General features: G+C 39.8%; 1 protein-coding gene across 1 annotated transcript in view; it reads right to left on the bottom strand.

Moving 5' to 3' along the window:
* Positions 1-16,566, bottom strand: part of LOC129774361 (uncharacterized) — a 404,070-nt gene extending 387,504 nt beyond the window's left edge. The window contains exon 1 of the mRNA XM_055778092.1: positions 16,336-16,566. The gene's annotated coding sequence lies outside the window, so the exon portion shown is untranslated. The remainder of the gene's footprint in view (positions 1-16,335) is intronic.
* Between the last annotated feature and the right edge of the window lie 7,436 nt (positions 16,567-24,002).

Raw genomic sequence — 24,002 nt, 5'->3', positions numbered from 1 at the left:
TAAATGAAAGCTTTTGGTTTGGAAAACTGATATAGTAATTTACATTTAATGCGACATGCCGGAGAACCACTCAGTGTCGCATTGGAGGCGATTTGACCTGTAATTGGACATTGAAGATGAGAGTGGTACAGCGTCGACGTCTGGCGACGAATGTCAATGTGGGGCCATAATTTGGGCCCGAACTCGATGTTTACAAAAATGTCTAACTAAACGTGTCGCATACAGGTCTGTCCAATTAGAAAAATGTCGCATTAAATGTAAATTACTGTACCTAAAATAGCAAAATACAGTACTTTTCGCGTAACTGACAATGTGATGGTGAGAGAGTGAATGAAAATTAACAACGTCTTAGGAGTGTTTTTAACATTGAACTCGGTCATTCTTTGCGCTAACGAGCGGGGCAGCCACTTTAGTCTAAGTTGTGTGTTTCTTCACACTCCGCTATAAAATTTGGAGAATGAGAAGATCTGGGAAAATCACAGGTGGTAATTCAAGTTACAGTAGAATCCCGATTATCCGTGAATAGTTGGGATGGTTTTTAAACATAGAAACTATTTTTATCAATACAAAAATAGATACAGATACAGATAATCGGGGTACAGATACAGATAATCGGGGTTTTACTGTCATAGTCTTATTTATCGAATAAAAACATTTGCTTGCAGATAATATAATTTGCATATATTTTCACAATCTAAAATAATCTGGCATCCCTGAAACTGAAAGGATCAGTCTGTATTTGTGAAGCGAGTATTATGATGTGTTTTTGAGAAGGAAAAACGAGTTTTAAAGTGTAAATTATGAATGAAAATTAACTTTTCCAAATCAAATTAGTATTCTATGTGAATGCAAATCACTTTTTTTTCTGCAAGTGGTGATAAAATCCCATACAAAAATTGTATCTGAAACTGACGTTATATAATAATAATAAATTTTAGTAGGAATATCTGAAAATTCATAGAAAATAGGTTAAGTTAGAGTTAGGACTACGCGCTTCAATTAATCAAATAATACCAAGTAGATATTTTCATTCAAATTTTACCAATTGAAAATTGCAATTTAGCCTTCTAATCTGATGGAGAATAGTTTGGATCCCAAACTCGAATGTCACCACTAGCCATCGCGGATATTTTCGTTGTCTAGGGTTGAGGGCGATTTTGACCGTGTAAGGTGGCAAAATATTGATTGAGGTTAGATCGGATGTCGAAAGCCTAGCTGTAACGATATTGAAGACACTTATTGTCAATCAGTTTGATCGTGTAAGGTGCCCAAAAGATGTCTTCCAGCAGACATCATAAGTGTGTAAATAAACAAAAACAATGTGAATGTGTACATTGGTCACGTCTAAGTTGATTTGTGCTATTATTTTTTGGAATTAAATTTGATTATTTATACTGTTTCCGCAGTGTCTGAGGATGCAGTCGATTTGATTCATAGTAAGTTATAAGAGAAGTGTGTAATGTTGATGTTTTTGACTTAATGTTAAACATAATTTGTTCTCGTCCAACAAGCTGTATATAAAGCTAATCAAACATTACTATTCCTATATATATTATTCTATCCGCAGCCGAATAATTGAGCCTAAAGGGAGCTGCTTTCTTAGTTTCCGCTATAGCTCCTCATAGTTTTGTTCCAGGATGCTTTGAGGGAGTTTTCGTTAATGGCAGTTCAGCAGCTACAGCAGCTCCACAGACGACTGGGATGATGCAAACATTATGGATCCACAGGCAGAAAGGCAGTTTAACCACAGTAAAGAAGATAAACCAGAGAGAATACTAATATTGTCAGTTGGGCCATACTCTTTAATTAGGTTGCAACCGTCGTTCTGAAAGATTCATCGAATTGTATGAAGACGATTATACGAATGATGTCAACGACCCAGACTGGATACCTGATGGCAATACAACAAATTAAATAATTTAGCAATCTATGAATATTTTGAAGAATTCAAAATAAATGCTGACACGGATGCGGAAAATGCAGAAACAGAGCAGGATTACGAAGATGATGACGAAGAATCTTAGCATTACAACGATTACGAATATTGGGTGATAGACCCAAGAACAGATGGAGAATCTCAGCCGAAAACAATGAAATCACAGCAGGAATACGAAGATGTAGACGACGGATTTAAGCACGATAATGAAGACGAAGACGAAGAAAAAACATAGTTAGAAGAAGAAGATGGAGAATCTCAGTAATAAAAACGAAATTGAAAATGCGGATATTGCAAAGGTGAAAGGACGTTAACCAAAAACAAGAACAGGAATTGTTGTCCCAACAAGGCGTGTGAAAAGACCTTGTCATTGGAAAATGCGATGCTACGTAAAGTTTCCTGAACCTGTCCGAAAGCAGTTCCTAGATAACCTTCTAAAACTGACTTTGTCTGGTTAGCATCAACACTATAGATCATTATCAGCACAGTACGACCAAGGGTAAGTAAATATTCATATTTCATGCTCTTGGCGACATTCTAAAACTAAACGTAATTTTTGAGTGATTTCAGATTATTTTAGTATCAATAAATTTTATGGTGAAAATTAATATTCATTAGATTTCAGACGCTAAGGGGTTAAAGGATGATAGTGACTTAATGACTGCTCTTTCGTTAATAACTCATCTGATGGCTTTTTTTTCTCTCGATCGAGGAAGAGAGCAGAATGTTATGGAAAAAGAAGGATTTTATTCGACTCACAGAATGAGGAAGATTGAGTTTTATAATCATGAACCATTTTAGTGAACTGATGATCAAATAAGTATAACATAGTATGCCTAATATATTATTATTTATTATTATTTGTCTATGAAAAGTTGTTTTGAACTTTTTGTTAAACGCAATTTTGATAACGTGCGATAGGGTAAGTAGGATATGGTTTTCAATGCATTTGTATATGGGAAATTTGGTTCTATGTTTTTTTGGTTGACATCTATAAAACATTTGTGAGACACTAGAATACATTTTCGCTGTCACTGCGCGTTGAAGGCAATATTCCACTTCCTCATCCCTGCCTCACTTAGGCCACCGTACAGCTACTTTAACTAGTTTTCATGACCTCATTCCTACGTTTTCCCCACTTCAAAACGATTGAAGATCGAAGCTGCCATTAAAGTAAGTGGTCAAACTCTTATTCACGATGAGGATACTTGCGAGCGTTTCACTATTGCTGGAAGATTAACTGTCCGCCAGTTCATCTCTCCAAAATTTAGCAAACATTGTCAATGGTGATGCTAAATAGAGGAATTTTTGTCCATAACCAGCACTTTTAGATACATGCTTCTGCGCCGTGTAATTCTCCAATTCCGGTAGCAGAAACGATGTTCAATTTAATCCTTCTTCACTATCAGTACCACTGTTTATCTACAAAGACTTATAAGACTTTTAAGCATTATCGTTGTACAACACTCAACACTCAGTAAGTCAGAAATTTTACTCAAAAACTAATTAAATAATACAGTAAACATTAAAAGTAAAATTATTTACACACTGTGGCAAGTGATGAGAATCCAAACAACAAAAGGACCAATGTACAGATATGTTTTGTTTTAATATTTTTTGACACATTGGACTATAGTTTTGGCTGTCAAGGTCAAGCGTCTGACTAGAACAGTGAAACACTCATAATAAGAAACCTTATGTATGACGTTATGTTTGGTAGGATAATGACTTCTGAATGCAAACAGAATTATGCTGGAATGTTCCGTTCCAAACGTGTAATAATAAAAAAGTAAAATGACCAATGTACAGCTTGGTTAATCAAAATGTCCAATGTGGTATTTTACGCGTTTTAACCTTTTTTTCAATATATATTGGCTGTATGGTTTGTATTATAAAAAGTTTATAAATACTTCTCACCTATACAGTCCACAGAACGTGGAAAAAATATTTGTGTTTGAAACAAATTCAAAAAACATTCTGAAAACTTTGCCTTTGTTTTTCTCGAAATAAGTGGTTTGTTACTTAGGACCTTTTCAAATGTTATGCGAGAATACAGTTTCAAAATGGCTGTGGAGTGGTTTTGCCTTATCGACCATTAGTTGTATACTTCACAGCGTGTTGGTTTATTTTGCATTACCTTAAGTTGGTATACAAATAGCATCCAATTATGTAAAACTATATTCTGAATTCATTGGGGGAACAAATTGTTCTCAAACAAATTAACAAAAACAATGAGTTTCCTGGAATATCATTTTAAATAAACGAAAATAAGTATTTGGTTTGTTTGATTGGGATGACTTCCATTCCCTTAAGACGCAGATAAATGAGAGAAAGTTAGATGCATCATGTACAACCCAAAATTCGGGGTATATGGTGCGTATAATTATACGTTTTCTGCCATTCCATGCGAAACCGGCATAGTTGTTCTCAGATTTTAATGAAAAGTCTTAGTTTTGTTCCTTACGCAAAATATTAGACTCTTGTTTTTTTTTATTTTCATTACAGTTTCATTTAAAGATAAATAACTTTTCCACATTTTCCCAAAAAAAAACTTTTTTTTAAAATCATAACTACTGGACCGATTTGGATGATCGACATATCAATTTAAAGCCAATTAGCTAGTCTTTTTATGAAAAAAAACTATTACGTTTGCAGAAAATTTGGATTTTGTTTTCGTAATTATTGATTGTATTTTTATAGTTTACATGGTTTTGGGATCAAGCTTATTTAAGAAAATAAATTATATTTTTTTGATAGCTGAAGTTTTTTACATAACATATTCAAAAATCAGATAGGTGATTTTTCGTTTTTGAGTTATTAGCTTTAATTTGATATTTCGATTATCTAGTTGTTCAAAAGTTCAAAAGTGCGAATGAATTACACGAAAGCGATGGATTACGGTTGTCTATTAGATGACAACAAAAGGAAAACTCGTTGATCGTTGCTTATGATATTCATGGAACAGTGGCTTTGAAGCACCCGCAGAGCTAGCCTTTCATAAAAAAAAATTGAACTTGCAAAAGAAATGGATTTTATTAAAGGCTTCAGTGGATCAAAAGTTATGAATTTTTGAAAAAAGTCATTTTAGGAAAAGTGAATAAAAATGATTTTGCAGACCACCCTAAAAACGAAATGGTCACCCTAACGAAAAAATAAACACATATGGGTCTAATTGTTAGCGACAAAGCACAAATCTGCCACTTTCCACGAAAATCTAAAAACCACTATATTGGTTTGGCATGGAATGACTGTTTAGCTATTCAAGCTCTGAGCTAAAAGGTGAATGAGGCAAATTTTGCGATCGACCAATGTAGCCCCACGTTACGCTAAAATATTGATAATTTTCCGGGTAATGCTCATATCAAACAAATCAATTGCTGTCTATAGACCTCAGCTCTCAAAATCATAGGTTAGGTTTGTATCAAGTTGCTTTTGCAAAGCCACGCAAACCTAACGGTTCTTTTTGGATCACCAACAAACTCAAAATAGTTGAATTTCATGTTGATAACAATTTCATACTCATACTCATCCACTCACACACTAACAAGGAAAACTTTCAACAATCTTTAAAAACATAAATTCACTCATTCATTGAGAATCGATTCTGATGCAATTTCAAATAAATGATTACAGAGCCAGCCTTAGTCCTATATTTACCTTGCGGTTTTATCACAAATATAACCCACTTCCAGTTTTTGACGTAGGACTGCGTCTTCCATTTCTGTACTGGGGTACAGCCTTCCGCTATCTTTCCTCCTTGTTTATATTTTCATTATCACGGCTACATAATTGGCATCACCAAACAATCGTCCATCGTAGCATTAAAAAATTAGGGGATTGTGGCGATGCACACGAGAGCAGATACTTGAAGAAGCAGCCTTGGGGCAACTAAATATACACACATTTATCTCCGTTCTGCGCTCTTCTTAACAGAAGCCCTTTCTGTTAGAATTGCCGGTCTCGATTAGTTTAGCTGACATCCTTGGTGGGGAGTTTTGCTACTGTCATGTGAAAAAAAATCCAGAACTATTATTTTCTTGGTGAGCCGATGATTGCCTAGCTTGATGATTCCCCACACAATTGTGTAGTTTAGAACCTTATGTAATGGCGTCAGTTCGATATGATTGCACTGCCAGATACAACAGCGACTGAGTATTTTGGTTGCGTCCACAGCTCCATACGAAACGAAAACATGTGATGACACAAAACAAAGAAGGACAATCGATTATTGCTTCGAATACTCTAGGCAAATGTTCTCCTTAGTTGCTCGTCGATAAGTTGCTCGTTATTGACGGTAGGAAAGCTCACAAATGAGCAAAACAAATGTATGGGTAAATCTGAATGCTGAATGCTTGTAGTTTCCTTCAATTTAACCATTTATACATCAGGGGATTGTAAAGTATAGCATATCAAACAAATCTTAGTGAATTTCCGATTCGTTTGGTATGTAAATCGCCAAAATCCATTCGCAGCAAAAATAGTTATTAACGTTAACTTTATTTCATAAAAACGTGACCCGTTTTCTGACTTAACCCCCTCATGAAAGGCGTAGTTCCACGTCAAAATTCACGCTGATATGTTTTGTTTTGAAGCCGAAAGAAGAAATTTGTTTTTGCACACCCACATCAGGGTCTCCTTCCATGTGTTAAGGCTCACAAAGATTCGATGAAGTTTTGGCCAGATTTGCTAAGCTGACACTACAGTCAAGAGGTGCGCGAAAATGGGGTCGATTACTTTGAAAAGGACCTTGACCATCCCAATTGCCCCCAATTCCGACTCATCAAAAAAGGGCAATTGTCAAGCGGGAGTTGGAGAAGGGTGCCAAAGTGACTAGAGATGCTACAGACTAGAATTGGCCGATCTTGGATCGATATTGAGAAGATCGATCTTTTTCTCTCCGATTTGACCTTCATTCTGAGAATCAAAATAAAATGCTATTGATAATTGAATATGAGTATGAATTATTTATTCCATGTTAAAAGAAAAGAGACACATACAACAGGTAAATAAATTGGAGAAAAAATCATTCGATTTTTCAAAGATCGATTCTTTGGTACCGATATAATGAGTGTCCCTACGCCGCACAGTGCGGCGTCCCATAGACAAAAGTCAGAAAATTCACTTTTATATTCACCCAAACCAAGTAGGCGGTGTGTTTTACACATGTTTCAGGCATGCTGAAACGATCTCAGTAGCCTTGTTACCCAATTTGTCAGAACAAGCATGTGCAGTCAAGAAGTTTCTTCTAAGCACGTGGCAAATTAATTTTCAGTGATTCATCACAGTTTTACATTGAGTTTTCGTTTACGTTCGATATCTTTTAAAGTGAAACCCCAAACGGCGACGGTAGCAATACGTAAGTATAATCTGTTTCCATAACTATTATTGGGACATGCCGCAATCACTGTGAAAATAAACGCTTCTTTGTTAAGGTAGTTTTGTTCCTTAAGAAAAAAAGATACTAAAATTTCAAATCCTTCGGCAAAAAAAGTTCCGCGGAGTTCCACTACAAAACACCTCTCAACTTTTCAGTCATTATACCCTTGATATTCTGCAAGTGATTCTTGTTGCTCAAGTCTGCTCTTCTGACCACAGTTTACGTTTTTTAGATGATATTTCTACAATCAAGAATAAGCAAATTTTCGAACAATGGCTTCCAGTTGACCCCTCCCAAAGAAAAGATCGTTTGTTCGCCTTTTTGTTGAGTTTTCATTATACTTTAAATTTCTCTAAAGAATTTGAAGAAGAGCTTTTGAAATTTTGCAAAGTTTATTGCTACAAAATTAACCAGAGATGGTCGAAATGCTGCAGATCATATTCAAAATTCGTAAAGCAAAATTCTGACTGGTTGTCAAAACCAGTTAAGCTTCCGGCATATCAGAAAGGTAAAACTTAAGACGATTTGCAGTCTGTTCCTCAAATTGGTAAAGGAAGACCTCAGAAATCGTTTAACGAATGTTCGAAAAAGACAAAAAGGCGACGTGTTGAAGATCTTGTTAACAACAATGCCAGTGTATCAAACTGTTCGAGTGGAAATCAGGAGAAAGCACTGACGGCGGCACTCTCTGGAAGAAAGTACAATGTACTTCGAAGTACTTTGAATGAAATACATCCAAATTTGCTACCAAGTTTTTATGCACTGAAACAAGAAACAGCATAAATAACTCCTAAATTGATCTCTGCGACCGATACGTCTTCTTCTTCTTCTTCAATGGCACTAACGTTCCTAGAGGAACTTCGCCGTCTCAACGTAGTATTACTTGCGTCATTTTTATTAGTACTTAGTTGAGATTTCTATGCCAAATAACACGCCTTGAATGCATTCTGAGTGGCAAGCTCTAGAATACGCGTGATCACAGTGCAAGTCGGAGGAAATTTCTTTGACGAAAAATTCCCCCGACCAGAACGGGAATCGAACCCGAACACCCGGCATGTTAGTTGTGACGCTAACCACTCGGCCACGGGAGCACGACCGAGACGTCTGCTGAAGTAGATTTACAAGATCTTATGAATTGCACCTCCGCTAGCATCGTCAAAGAAATTTCGCTAATGACTTAAATTTCAGTCAATCTCGTCTGTAAATGGGGTTTTGACGGCAGTTCAGATCATAGTGCATGCAAGCAAAATTTACGGAAGCAGGAAGTTCAGACGAAAGTTTGTTAGTCGTTGCACTGGTTCCCTCAAAACTGATCGACTCCGCAAAAAACGCTATCATCTGGATGAATCCTCGGCCAAGTTCAACATCGTACTGTAGACCGCTTAAATTTGTGTTCACGAAGGAAGACTCACAAGCTATTCTTGGCATTCAGTCAGAAATGGAGAAGAAAATCAAAGCGTTGCAGATTTTCATCATCAACAACGATAGCGTTCAGATCGTTGTATGTTTTGAATTCCATCTTACTATGATAGATGGAAAGGTGGCAAATGTGCTTTCCGGAAATAGAGCTTCTGCAAAATGCTTAATTTGTGGATCTTTTACGAAAGAGATGAATACATCGAAGACTGTTGAGACAGTACCAAATACCGAAACTTACAAGCTAGGCCTGTCACCACTGCATTGCAAGATAAAATGTTTCGAATGCTTAATTCACATTAATTCACATTTAATAGTGTATGAATAATAACTATCATTCATTTCAACAGATTTCCATTCAAAACCTGGCAAGTGAAAACTGCTGAACATAAGCAAGAGTATGAAAGCAGCAAGCGAGAAATTCAAGAGGCGTTCAAGTCAAGGATGGGTCTAGTTGTCGACAAGCTGAAACCGGGGTATGGTTCAAGCAATGACGGCACGAGAATTTTTCTCGGATCCACAAACCAGCTCGGAAATAACAGGGGTAAGTCTGAAGCTGATAACAAATTTCGCTACAATTCTCCGTATAATATCGTCGGGGCGAAAAATTGAAATGTCGAAATACCAGAAACTATTGTCGGATACAAGAGATCTCTACATAAGTCTGTACGGATGGTATTTTATGCCTGTAACTGTGCATAAGTTATTGGTACACAGTTCAGATATTATGGAAGCATTTGATCTGCCCATTGGCCAGTTATCGGAAGAGGGCTTCAGAAGCTACACACAGGCCGATCAGGAAGAACAGGTTGAAGCATACAAGGAAAGCATCAATAATTTACAGTAATAAGGACTTGATGAACTATATGCTGCTTTCTTCTGACCCTTCCATAGCAGGGAAGAGAAAAACTATAGCGAATAATCATCACACGGATGTCAATGATATTTCTTCTTTTTTCGCTGATACAGTTGAATTTGATTCTGTTTGTCTTTTTAATGAAACTGAATAATTTAGAAAATAATCGAAATATGTAAGAAAAGAAATATGACATAAGTTTTCTCATCACATTAATTAAAAGAGGTGTACTTATTCATAAACTAACAAATATTACAAAATAGAGAGAAAAAAATTTTACCTTCAAGGAAAATTCCAAAATAAATAATAAATAGTGTAGAGTTTCTCCTGTTATACAATACATATATGGAATGTAAAAATTAAATGTGACCCTAGAATAGAAAACATTTAAAAATTGAAAAACCACCACGGTGGCGTTTAGGTCACTGTGTCGTCGGATGAGATATAAAAGATGTGTGTTATTAGTCTTTTATCTAAACAGGAGAAGCATTCCAGAGAACAATTTAATTTTATGTCACTATTAATATACTATACACTGTTAATTTGGCGCTTAAGACACTTTTGCGATTACGTATAATACATAAGTCTTTAATGCAAATAGTAGATTTCATCATAACTAACATTTTTTTCCATTATACCTATCCGAAAAAATGACTATAAGGGTTGTTTTGATTTTTGTCCCGCATCCCCATATATTCAAGGCACTGTGCGTTGCTTAGAAAATCGATCTTTTTCTAAAGATTATCCAATCCTACCGCAGACACGAAGAGTTTTTTTTTCCCAACTGTTTATTTTATTAGGCTCATTTAGCAATTCAGCGGTAACAAAGTCGAATTTACTCGTGTACTTTTTTATCTAACGATTATTTTGTTGTATATTACACAATAGCTATTTTTTAGGATTCCTATCTTATCGATACAAATTTTCATCTTTTACACAATAGTCATTTAGGCGTAAAAGTATACCTATTCTATCGATACGCATGTCGCCTTTTTTCGGCGTGAGAATATTCCTATTTACACACGAAGAGATCATGGAATATAATGACCGCTGCTGTGGTTGACCAACAGCTAATGCAAACTTTGATGGAGGGTATCCGAAGAAAAATATGGAAATTCATCAAAACTGTAACGGAATATTTTTTTCAACATTTTTTCAAGAAAAATTATAGGAGGTTGTGTTCAAGACACGACCGCATTGTTGACGTAGAACTACGCTGTAGTTTAATTCAAGTCGCTTGTTTATAACTGCGGATATTATTTTATAATGCTACGAAAATTTTGAAATAACCCTTCTACCAGTTTGGTCGCCCTGAAATGTTTTCTTTTTATTGAGAATTATTTGACGATAATCCATCAAATTCAACAAATGGCCAACCCTGACGATGTGATCGTAATCCTCGGTGACTATAATCTCCCGAATCTAGTGTGGACCTTCGACGATGATTTCCATTCATGTTTACCTCTTAACGCATCTACGGAGCAGGACCTAGCATTAGTAGAACCAACGTCTGGGTTACATCAAATTAACGACCTACTGAACGCCAACGGTAAGCTTCTTGACATGACGTTTGTTAACAACCCTGACCGTGTAAGTCTTGTCGACTACCCATCGGCGCTCCTCAAAGTGGACGACCACCATAAGCCGCTGGCTCTAATTGTTAACTTTTGTTCCCGAATGGAAGATGACTCTTCTTCTCGCTCTGAGCTTGATTTTTCTCGCTGTGACTATCATACTGTAAATAACAAAATTGCTTCTCTAGATTGAGACCGCATACTTGACCATACATCAGTTGACAATGCCGTATCTACATTCTATGAACAATTGAACGAAATTATTAGAGAAACAGTTCCGTTGAAGGCCCAGCGTTCTAGGAATTTCAATCAACCCTGGTGGACTCCACAGCGAAATTTTCGCAATAGGCTGCGAAAAGCGAGAAAACGATTTCTTCACGACAAAACTCCAATACGCAGAAGAGAACTACACGAGGCCGAAGAAAAATACAAAAACTTGCAGCTTGAAAGCTTCCGCAAGTACATAAATGCTCTTCAAAGCACATTCAAGCAAAATCCATCTTCTTTCTGGAGTTTCGTACGGAACCGGAAGAACTTGACGCGGATACCGGACAAAATCGTTTATCAATCCAGCAACTCCGACTCACCACTTTCTTCTGCAAATCTCTTTGCCGATTTTTTCCAAAACATGTATGAAAGCAATTCATCTCAACCAACCCACCAGTATATTGACACTCTGCCATCTTACAATCTCCGTTTCCCAGTACTTGCGCTTGATGAAGATGTGGTGCATAAAGCACTCAGTTCAGTAGATGCAACAAAAGGACCTGGTCCTGATCTTATTCCCCCGGTCTTCAACAAGAACTGTGCAGCGATGCTCGCCAGACAAGTTTCTATGGTTTACAACCAATCTCTGCGCGAGGGTATTTTTCCCGAGGCTTGGAAACTTGCATCGATAACTCCAGTCCACAAGGAAGGCAGCTTTCACGATGTCGAAAACTATCGCCCGATATCGATTTTAAACTGCCTAGCAAAAGTGCTCGAGAGTCTTGTTCATGGTGCACTATGTCCGATTGTACAGCCTGTGATTTCAGAGTTCCAACACGGCTTCGTTAAAAAACGCGCAACCACCACGAACCTTATGGCATACACTCACATGCTAATCAACAAAATCGAGAAGCGGCAACAAGTAGATGCTGTTTACGTCGATTTCTCCAAAGCTTTCGACAAAGTACCCCACGACCTTGCTATTCTAAAAATGGATCGACTTGGTTTACCATCCTGGATCATAAACCTGCTAACCTCATACTTAACATCCCGCAAAGCTTTTGTCAAGGCCCACGGTACTAAATCCAACGAATTTACGATTCCATCTGGCGTGCCACAAGGAAGCATTCTTGGTCCTCTGATTTTTGTATTATTCGTTAACGATCTGTGCGAAAGATTATGTTCGGAGAAAATTTTATATGCGGATGATTTGAAAATTTACCGAGTAATACAATCAAATTTAGACTGCTGCATACTGCAAGCTGACATTGAGCGATTAACGGTTTGGTGCCAGGAAAATGGAATGCATGTAAACGCTGATAAATGCAAGGCCATCACATTTACGCGCTCTCGCTCCCCTATTGTACACGGATACATGTTGCATCTCTCGCCATTGCAGAGAGTCAATCGAATCAAAGATCTGGGAGTTCTTCTTGACAGCAAGCTGCGTTTCCATGAGCACGTCTCGGTCACAATTTCAAGAGCAAATGCGATGGTTGGATTTTTGAGACGCAACACAGCTCATTTCGATGACGTCTACGCTCTGAAGTCGTTGTACTATGCATTTGTTCGCAGCGTCTTGGAATACGCAGTACAAGTATGGGCCCCATATCACGCTGTACATATCCAGCGCATCGAACGTGTTCAGAAACGCTTCGTAAGGTATGCTCTACGTGGCCTGCCCTGGAATGATCCAACCAACCTACCACCCTATGAACAGCGCTGTGCACTTATTGGAATGCAAACCCTGGAAAGCCGACGATTGGTGCTACAGAGAATTATTTTATTTTCGATGTATTGACAGACAAAATTGACTGCAGCTATCTACTTCGAAACGTTAGCCTACACGCACCATCCCGACAGCTACGCCACCATCGAGTCCTGGCGATGCCTAATCACCGTACCATATATGGGCAAAATCCCCCTCCTTGTTTACATTTATCATTACGACTGCATATTTTGCAACACCAAACAATCGTCAATCATAGCATCGTTACAGGGCCAATGCACACGGGAGCAGATACAAATGGGGTTTCAGCGTAGCGAAGATGCACTATTATAACGTTATGAAGCACGCACGTACGCATACAAATATCCATATATCGATGGCTCGAAGCAACTAAATATACACACACTTATCTCCGTTTTGCGCTATTCTCAACAGAAGCGCTTTCTGTTAATTTTGCCAGTCTAGATTAGCTTAGCTGTCATCTTTTGTGAAGAGAGTTTTCCCACAGTCATGCGAAACCAATTGACTGACAAAATTCCATAACATTTTTTTTCTTGGTGAGCTGACGATAGCCTGGCTTGATGATTCCCCACACAATTATGTAGCTCAGAACCCTAATACAATAATACAATGGCGTCAGTTTAATGCAATGATGGCAGTGCCAGAGCCATTAGCGAGTGAGTAATTTGGTCGCGTCCACAGCTCAATCCGAAACGAAGACATGTGATGACGCAAAACAAGGAAGAACAAGCGATATTCATTGCTTTGAATACAGAACGATATTGAATGTTTACCTTCCTTCCTTGCTTGAGACTTTAAACTTCTTCAGTTCATTCGTCTCTAACCTTCAAAAAGGCCCTTGGAAAACTTTACTTATCCATCATATTACTCCTCCACCCCTACTGCCTTGAGAAAGGCATTCGACCCCTCGCCGTTCAGCTCGCCCAACAACAATGTTGTTCAGTCGATTTCCTCACGAAGAATGAAAGTTTGCCTCAGCGAGATCCACTGTTTATACTCTAGGCAAATATTCCCCTTCGTTCTTCTGCTTTTCCTTTGTTCACGGAGACTTTACATCTTACGGTTTCCACTTCGTTGCTCAACGATAAGTTGCTCGTTATTGACAGCTCTGTTCGGGAAAGCGCAAAAATGGACAAAACAAATGTATGAGTAAATGGGAATGCTTCCAATTGTTATTAATGTAAACCATATACTGACTATGGGATTGTAATGTATAGCATACCAAACAAATCTTAGGGAAATTTCCGATTCGTTTGGTATGTAAATCGCCAAAATCCATTCGCGGCGAAAATAGTTATTAACGTTAACTTTATTTCATAAAAACGTGACCTGTTTTCTGATTTGGCACCCTTAATGAAAGACGTAGTTCTACGTCAAAAACGATAAATTACCTGCATTTTGATAGAAAAAAACACATATTTTGTACCTTTTACCAATCCCGAGATACGACTACCTACTCTTGTCGTAATTCAATTAAATTCAGAAACTGTACAAATCAAAAACTTATGTCCGGATTTCATTGTGCTCAACCTTCAATTACTGTGAGCTTTCCCAGTTGATGCGAGTACAAGTACATCTCGATAAGTGTTAACTCTGAACTTTGCTACTGAAGCAGTCTCTTCTCAAAGATTTGCAGCTATTGCAGGTTCATTTGAAGTTGACATCAAAATGAACATTTCTTGCAACACTTTCCCAAAAATAAGTCACTATTTTCCTCAAGCTTTCTGATCTTGCGACTTTCAAGGGATCGATCAAAAAGTGGAGTGGAACGTTGTTTTCATGAAACAATTGCTAGCGGTATCATTAACCTCACGAAAATTCTAACACAAAACCAACAAAATAATCGTTTTCAGCATTAAAAAGTATTAAGCCTTCGTCTACAATAAAATACGCGACAAAAGAGCCAATCAGCAAAAGTAACGCAATACGAAGCAATTCCCAGCGCAACAGCCTCAATTATGCACACGAACAACAATTCCGTCCAGCATTAAAAGTCAGCAGCAACAATCTTTTTTTTTTTTCGAGTTATTTCTCCGTAGGCCCATTCCCAACCTGTTTTCAGTCGAGAATGCCAAAAGCCGGCAGACAGACATACACACTGGCGCAAATCACGGAAACATTCTTAACATTACGCGTTTTTTTGAGAACCTTTACGCCTCGCAAAAGGTTGGACCCCGTGTGTAAGATTCGTTTTCATCTCGCCCGTCTACGGCTACGGCCGCAGACGGTGACCCAACCAGTTTTTGGCACGAATCCAACTACCAAAACAACGTATGTAGCAAAATCATATTTGTGTTTTTAGTTTATTTTTTTTCTGCAAACTCATAGCGCAGTTTTGCCAGCATTAGCAATCAAGCGGCAATAATTACATAATTGGACCTCTCGGAGAGTCGTATGCACAATCGGCATTCCAGAATGTACCGTACGGAGTTCTGTTCCTTGGGATCTATTCGTCTCTTCATTTGTGCCCACAATCATCATAATGGTCGCAGCAGTAGTGTTTTGGATTTCCTTCGAACCACCGAAGCGTAAATCGTTTTCTCCGTAACCCCCTTTCCTTAGATTTTACCTTCAATCGGTCATACACCAACACACACACACTCAGTCAGGACCAAGACCCAACACAGGTTTGGATTTTAGAACGTAGAAATACCGCTTCTGACACTCAGACGGTGGACGACAACTGCGCAAATAATTTTCCCATCATCTTTCGGTCCGTAGCCGGCTTCCGCGAACTCCACGCTCCCAAACAGCCACTCTGTTGTCGTTGTTGTGAAACGAGAGGAAAATAGGATTCACCACCCCCAATTCGCACAGTCACACACACACACACATCGAAACATCCGAAGGATTTCCAATTGGATTCTGTCTACCCGAAACTCTCCCCCTCATTGGGAGCGATATAGGGAGGGAACTTAAAATAGAAACTAGTCCAGCCGAGCCTAGCGCGCCTTTCCACCACCGTTCGCTACCTGTACCAAGTGTTTCGTGATGCCACCCCAATTTCCCTCTGAACGATCGGTGGGCTAGTATTGGTGCAGACATGCACGTCATTTTTCACTTTCCAACTCATACTCCCACCTCCTTTTGCGAGGACAGAGCCTCGTAAGTCCTCATTAAAGGACGTAAACCTTATGGCCTCTTTGTCGGCCAGACAACTGAATTTCCAGCCCGAAAAATCGATCCCCCGCGCTCATCCGATAGGGAAATTTTGCTTACCTCACTAATCGCAGTTGGGAGATCCTTTTGCGGTTCCGGAAACAAATCACGATTCACACACCGGAAACCGCTATCCTTTTGCACCGTTAGCACACTAGCCGTGTCTCAGCCTGTGAGACAATCAACACAACACACCACCAAAATAACACACCGGGGACACAAACGAAGGCGCACTGAGCACTCGTGAACAGCGTATCATTCGACGTTCCGAGCTGCTTTGCGAATAACTGAACGAACCACGGACCGACCAATGACGGTACACAACTGCGCTCACACATAACAACACCGCACCGCCAGCCAACCAGCCTGTCTTCCAACAAAACCCCGCCGAGGAGCTGCTGTCTGTCTGGGTTTACACCGTCGGCTCTGCTTTGAGGTGCGGTGTAATAAGTCATCATGAGAAACAACACACTCACACGCGCGCTCTTGTTTGCCTTCGCTCACGCGCGCCGAAAGCACGCACCTTGCGCTCCATCAGTGCTACTCTTCCACTCTCTCTCTCTCTGTCTGATTCCAACGAAGAGAGCGGAATAATTATTTGACGTTTTCCGCCTCACGCTCTGTCGCATGATTGCATACATCGCGGGCATGTTGGGTGACTTTCGTCACGCAACTCGTCTGCAACTGTCACTGGAAAGCGAGGTGTGCATAGTGATGTCCGATGTCTTGTCCGTCACTTCACGGTGAAAACGAAAGTAAGTGTATATAACCTTGCATACAAATCATTTCGGGCCTGATCACGAGCATCACTGCCAGATACGCATTTACGTCACTTACACTTAACTTAATCTTTTTGTGTCTATCATCATTGTCACAGACAGTTGCGTGTAAAAATAAACTCCGTGGAGTGAAAGATTTCATTCCCGTTTATAAGAGACATATCGATTGCATAATGTTGTTGAACATATGGGAATGTAATATAATTTTCTCTTTTTATAAATAACTCTAGAGATAAAACTTGACTATTATGTTCAATTTTCGACATCTCTCATACTCTTGTTCTTAAAGGGTGTGTCACATCAAATTGCATCACGGAAAAAAACGCTGTAGAAATTCGCCCAGTAGACCGATCCATTTGAAAATTTTAGACAGTAAAATAAAAACTATTAAACAACTTTTGGCATTTTCTTTTTATTCATACTTCGAGCCCAAGCCCGTATGCTCGCACCTTCCTCTTTACCCAGTCCATAAGGTTCTGTACAACGTCAGGTTGTAGTTTTTTTTGAACAGAAATCCATTTTCTCTTGAAGTCCGCCTCCGATTTGACAACTTTTGGGTTCTTCCGGAGGGCCTGCTTCATAATCGCCCAATATTTCTCTATTGGGCGAAGCTCCAGCGCGTTGGGCGGGTTCATTTCCTTTGGCACGAAGGTGACCCCGTTGGCTTCGTACCACTCCAACACGTCCTTTGAATAGTGGCACGAAGCGAGATCCGGCCAGAAGATGGTCGGGCCCTCGTGCTGCTTCAATAGTGGTTAAGCGCTTCTGTAGGCACTCCTAAAGGTAAACCTGCCCGTTTACCGTGCCGGTCATCACGAAGGGGGCGCTCCGCTTTCCGCAAGAGCAGATCGCTTGCCACACCATGTACTTTTTGGCAAACTTGGATAGTTTCTGCTTGCGAATCTCCTCCGGAACGCTGAATTTGTCCTCTGCGGAGAAGAACAACAGGCCCGGCAGCTGACGAAAGTCCGCTTTGACGTAGGTTTCGTCGTCCATTACCAGGCAGTGCGGCTTCGTCAGCATTTCGGTATACAGCTTCCGGGCTCGCGTCTTCCCCACCATGTTTTGCCTTTCGTCGCGGTTAGGCCTTCTGAACCTTGTATGTACGCAGGTCCTCCCGCTGCTTGGTTCGCTGGACGAATGAACTTGACTAATTCAGCTTATTGGCGACATCCCGGACCGAACTTCTCGGATTACGTATAAACTGCTTAACTACGCGCTTGTGATCTTTTTCACTGACGGAGCATCCATTTTTGCCGTTCTTCACCTTCCGGTCGATGGTTAGGTTCTCGAATTATCGTTTTAGTACTCTGCTGACCGTGGATTGGACGATTCCCAGCATCTTACCGATGTCCCGATGTGACAACTCCGGATTCTCGAAATGAGTGCACAGGATTAATTCACGACGCTCTTTTTCCTTCGACGACATTTTTCCAAATTTACGAAAAATTTACAGTGAAGCATGGCCAACGTGATCTATACACTCTTATCTGATTATAAGCGACAGCTGAAGATATAATTCCTAAAAAATAAATTTCTACAGCGTTTTTTCCGTGATGCAATTTGACGTGACACACCCTTTAGCTCTGTCTTACTCATTTGAATAGTGAGAAGTATTTAGTATAGCTCAAGGTTAGAATCATTTTGACATAGGAATATGTCTTCGATTTCTATATAGGGGGGTCACTCTACGAAAAATGTAACGATTTATTAAGAGTTTTCAAACGCATATTACTCAAAATGGTAATTGCGACATATGTTGTGTTATATATCATTAGATAGGAAATTTATACAGATTTTTTTTTGCTTGAAACATGAACAGTGAATATAGTAAAAAAAAGTTAACAATTTGACGATTTAATTGTGTATGTTTTCTTTCGATTGCACTATCCACTCGCTTCCTCCCCAACGCAACGAGCAATCTTTTTGCCTAGATTCGGGCGTTAGCTCATGTGAGTTGATGCGTAAAATGAATTCTCGCGTAACTTTTGAAAAGGTCCTATGTAACAAATGTAAACAAATCGAGTTAATGGATGCACGCTATTAGTTTTCAATCATTGAATGTATTACAAAAACAATCGTTCACGTATCTATCTTCTTCATCTTTTTGTCGCCGATACAAAAAATATCCAATGTACAGATTCGAATTTTAAGCGCCCGGCTGTTACTTCGGACGCCACTTTCCTCCGACGGCCGAAACGTCCGAAGTAACAAAGCAGTCAAAACAACTCGCAGTCGTACTTCGGTCGTTTTGGAATTTGTTTCTTACAGGTGTTGTTATCGATTTCAGTGCAATTCAACGAGTGATAACAATAATAATCAGTCTTTAGAACGAAATGCTGATATTTGGATTGTTGTTTATTAGTTAGTTTCAAATTTTTATAGTGCAACGTAATATGTCCAATGTGCAAACGCGGGCAGTCAAAACGTCCAATGTAACATTTTTCGCTCCGAGGCTTCAACCTTAATCTCAAATCACGGAACAATAGTTACGATTGGTTTTACGAAGTTATTCTTGACAGCTAGTGGTGAAAACAGTGATAAAGATTGATAGCTTTTAAGACAATTCGCGAAATAATGTTCGGGTCTTCAACTACGTTTTTCTCGAGTTGGCGAAAATGTTACATTGGACCTTTTCAAAAGTTACGCGAGAATTATTCTCCATTTACCGATAATAGGCATTAATTCTATATTATTTAGTATGTTGTCTAATCAATGTGTGCTCAATTCATGTTTTTATCGTGTAGGTCTCACTACTAACAATTTGTGTAATTGTGGTTCAGGATATCATAATATCGAGTATGTTATTTGGTTATGTAAAAATGCAATAAATGAATTTAAATGGCTGCTGATTTAGATGATCGAAACCCCCACGTAAATCAGATTATGATAGCTTGAGTAGTCGCGATCTTACAGGGCTATAGAGTTATTACAAACAATGTTCCGGACAACGTGGTAATGCTATATAATGATAATGCTATTTTTATCTATAATATATTTTTGTAGTCAAAGATTGATTTGACTAAGGCTTATATTTATGTAGGTCTTAACTATTTAAACTTGTGTTTAAAAATTATATATGATGACTCTTTGTCTTCTTCTGCATGATTGAATAAACAGAAGAAAAGGGTAGTAATGGCTTTAATGTAAACTGACCAGACGTCCCGCATTTCAACAAAATGTCCCGCGTAAGATTCCGTCGTCCCGCATTTGGCCAATGAAACGAAAATGTCTCGCGATATCAATATATTTGAATATCACAATTTTATCATGTTGATTTTTTTAAATTGATGAACCTCAAAAAACTTTTATTTGGCAGACTGTTCAAGAGCGCTTCTAATGCATCCAAAGATTAATACGTTGAGCTGGTTTCATCGCACCGACATTGAGTTTTTTGTTTAGAGAGTGTCAACTGGAAGCGAAAGCAACAAAATTGGAAAATGATTTTTATAAAAGTCCCCTTTTGATCCGCAGGGACCAACGTGAGTCAGACGAAAAGTTCATCTTTGGTCCCCTAGCTCGGTCAGGGCTTAACGTTTTAAATAAGCCGGAAGAACTAGTGTATACTCAACAGGAAGAGGCAGAGTTGTTTGATGAAGTATCGTAAATGAAGCGCTGGGCAGTCTTACGGAAGTTGGCCGGAACCCGAAACATGACCGATGAAAAGATGTATATCGGCGTGTTATTTTACCTTTTCGTGGCTTTGATGGTCGTTTGTCCCTCTATTTTGGCCATTCGCCCAAAAATTTTGTATCGGGCGCAGCTGGGGAATGTTGGGAAGGTTGGTTGTCTTCGCACAATGTTTATCTCCAGCCGATCCATCCTCCAGTGATATTTTGGCATAATGGGCTGATCCCAGGTTCGGCATAAAGACCACATCAACTTCCCAATTCCGGCAAGCACTTCGTACTATATATCTCCCCGTTCACCATGGCTCGAAAGAAGAGCGGCTTGGACATTCCCTTCACGTCTGAAGGACCTTCTTCGAGAACTTGATGTGAATTATATATTCGACGTCATCCCTTACCTGGGGAACGTAAAGTACCCGGTCCCCTGTCTTTCGTTCAATTCTAGTGTCAAGTACGTTTCGTCTTTCATTATGAGTTTCATTTCATTATAACGTTTTGTTTTTTTGTTTCCCGCGTTAGACCTCTGATCATCTGGTCACTTTACTTTAATGGTATGTTTGTGTACATTTTTGAACAAAATACGGTACCGAATTCTACTACGTTATGTCATCTAACCCGTTTGAAGGATACAAGTACATACAGGAAGCGGTTTTTCCAGGGCACCATTTGTTGTATCAAAAGGGGAAAATACAGATTTTGAACAATGAAAAACTAAATTTAAATGCAATTACTAAACACAATCACAATCCCGTCCGTGCCCCTAGGCTCAGACCCATCAACTTTTTTAAGAATCGTTTCTACAATTTTGATGAATAATAATATCTTCTGTATCTCAGAACAAACCGGAATTTATACACCTCACGTTGTTGAAAATCGGTCCCCACGTTTTGAAGCCCGCTCTCCGCATAACACCTTCCAGCGCTACGTTGAAGAGCAGACAGGAGAGTCCATCGCCTTGTCGAAGTTCCCTGTGAGTCTCAAATAATTACGAGAGCTCACCTGAGATCCGCACACTGCACCGCACACCTTTCATCGTTGTCTGTATCAGTCTTGTCAGCTCCCGGGGAAAGCCGTGTTCGTCCATGATTATTCATAGCTGTCGTCGGTCGATTGTATCAAATGCGGCCTTGAAATTGACGAAGATGTGGTGTGTAGGAACCTGGTACTCAATGCACTTTTGGAGGATCTGTCGCAGTGTAAAAATCTGGTCCGTCGTCGAGCAACCGGGCATGAATCCAGCCTGAGAACTTCACACAAATTTGTTTACTATTGACGACAGACGGCGAAAGAGGATCTGAGACTGAATATTGTAGGTTCCATCCAGGATTGTGTTGGCACGATAGTTCCCACAATCCAGCTTATCACTTTTTTATAGATAGGGCAGATTACCCCGTCCTTCCACTCCTCCGGCAGCTGTTCTGTGTCCCAGATTCTGACTATCAACAAAATTATCTGTGGTGCTTTTGTTCCTTTTCTTGTTCTATTTTCTGGGATTGGGCTTTTCATTCATCTTCTTCTGCGATCGTTGTTGTTGTTGTTGTTGATTCCGTTTTCCACTTGGTTTTTAAGCTGACAAAGGGGTGCTTCGGAAAAGCCCTTTGGAAAACTTCGTCCTAAGTAACGTTGCATTTAAAAAATTTACTTTTTTAGGATAGTGATAAAAAAAACTATGAAAGATAATTGAGTTTGATAAATTTCCTATGGAAGGTAATTATATTAGCTCACTTGCATAAAAATACTACGCCCTTGCGAGTGGCCTTCCGGCAGTTAACCGGAACATTCGCCATGGCGGACGAAAACATGCGTGTAGCTATGTATTTGAGTTCTTTCTTCGTTTTATTTATCAATTACTTCTCAGTTTTCGCCACAACATTGTTGGATTAGATCTTACGCTTCAAGTTTGCCCAGAAATACTAGATGGGACGCAGTTGGGGGGACGTTGGGCGGGTTCACCGACTTGGGTACAACATCGATATTCAGCCGCTCCATCTCCTCTAACGATCGCTTCGAGTAGATCCGGCCAGAACACCGCATCTTCGTCCTTATGGTATTCCTTGATGAACGACGCAACTTCCGGCAGGCACTTCGTACTATAAATTTCCCCTTCCACGGCCAGTCCGGAGCTAAAGAAGAGTGGCTTTGACATCCTCTTCTCGCTGATTGTCAGCCACAACAGCACCTTCTTGGAGAACTTGGTGTGTGAAATAAACTTCGCTTCGGAGCTCACATCCTTCGTGGAAAAAGTAAAAAACAAAGTGCCTACCTGTCGTTGCCATCCTAGGTGAGATAGATCTCGTCGTTCATCACCACCGCCACGTCGCGACTCGCCGGGAAAGTCGACTTGGTCATCGTATTCAGCCGCTGCCGCCACGTCATTGCATTGCCTGCAGCTCCGAGACCAGTGGACGGGATTCCGCTTCTTGACATGTATGTCCATGTTCACCAGGTACTTTTTCACTGTTTTGCCGGTTACCTCCCGGCCAAGCCCGGCCCCCGATCTTCCTCTTCAGCATCCTTTGGAGCTTCTTGTTGCTCAGGGTCGTTGGCCGTCCGGAACTGGGCTTTCTTTCGATGCTCTGATTGTTATCCAATAGTGCCAAGATGTTGTAGATGCAGGAACGGGCGTATCCGGCGTCCACAAAGTGCCGCACGATGTCCGTTTTTGACGCAGTGGGATACCGTTCTTCGAACGCGCACACTTCTGAACGGAGTAGCTTCACTGTTTTCGCCATCACGGTTATGGTTCGACCGATAGAGCTGTCGGACTACGTCATTCATTTCTATACCGGGGTTTAAAATAAAATTTTCGAAAACGAAAGCGTTACGCCGGACACCGAGATTCTGGGCGTTAATAGCTCTTAAACAACTGAACGAAATGGTATGATACACACTTCATTCGAAAGATAAAATGTCTACGCGTTCTATACTTGTTACTTTCTGATCCAAAAACTTGTTTCAATAGCATTAAAATTGCTTTCAAAACAGGCTATTGAAATCACCAATCGGTATATAAGCGAGCGCCGCTCGGAAATCCACTCATTTATAATTGAACAGTGATTGGAGCATGTTGTCGCTGTTGTGGTGAAGCTCTTCGTTTATCATGAAAGCGCGGATGAACGGTGTCACCAAGAGCCTGTTTGTGCACCTTAGGCCAGAAGTGAATCCATCAGGAGGAGAGTGATGCCACAAACGGTTCCCCGGGAAGAGATCGGAGCAGCCGCCACACACACACACATACACGCGCGGAACTCTTCGTTTGGGTGCCATTCAGCATCGAGAAAATTCCGGAAAGATTCAATCGTTGCTGAAAAATAATCTG

The sequence above is a fragment of the Toxorhynchites rutilus genome, chromosome 1 (assembly GCF_029784135.1).
Source record: "Toxorhynchites rutilus septentrionalis strain SRP chromosome 1, ASM2978413v1, whole genome shotgun sequence".
NCBI classification, from domain to species: domain Eukaryota; kingdom Metazoa; phylum Arthropoda; class Insecta; order Diptera; family Culicidae; genus Toxorhynchites; species Toxorhynchites rutilus.
Note: the sequence above shows the minus strand (reverse complement) of the source record. Positions and strands in the feature narration are given on the sequence as shown.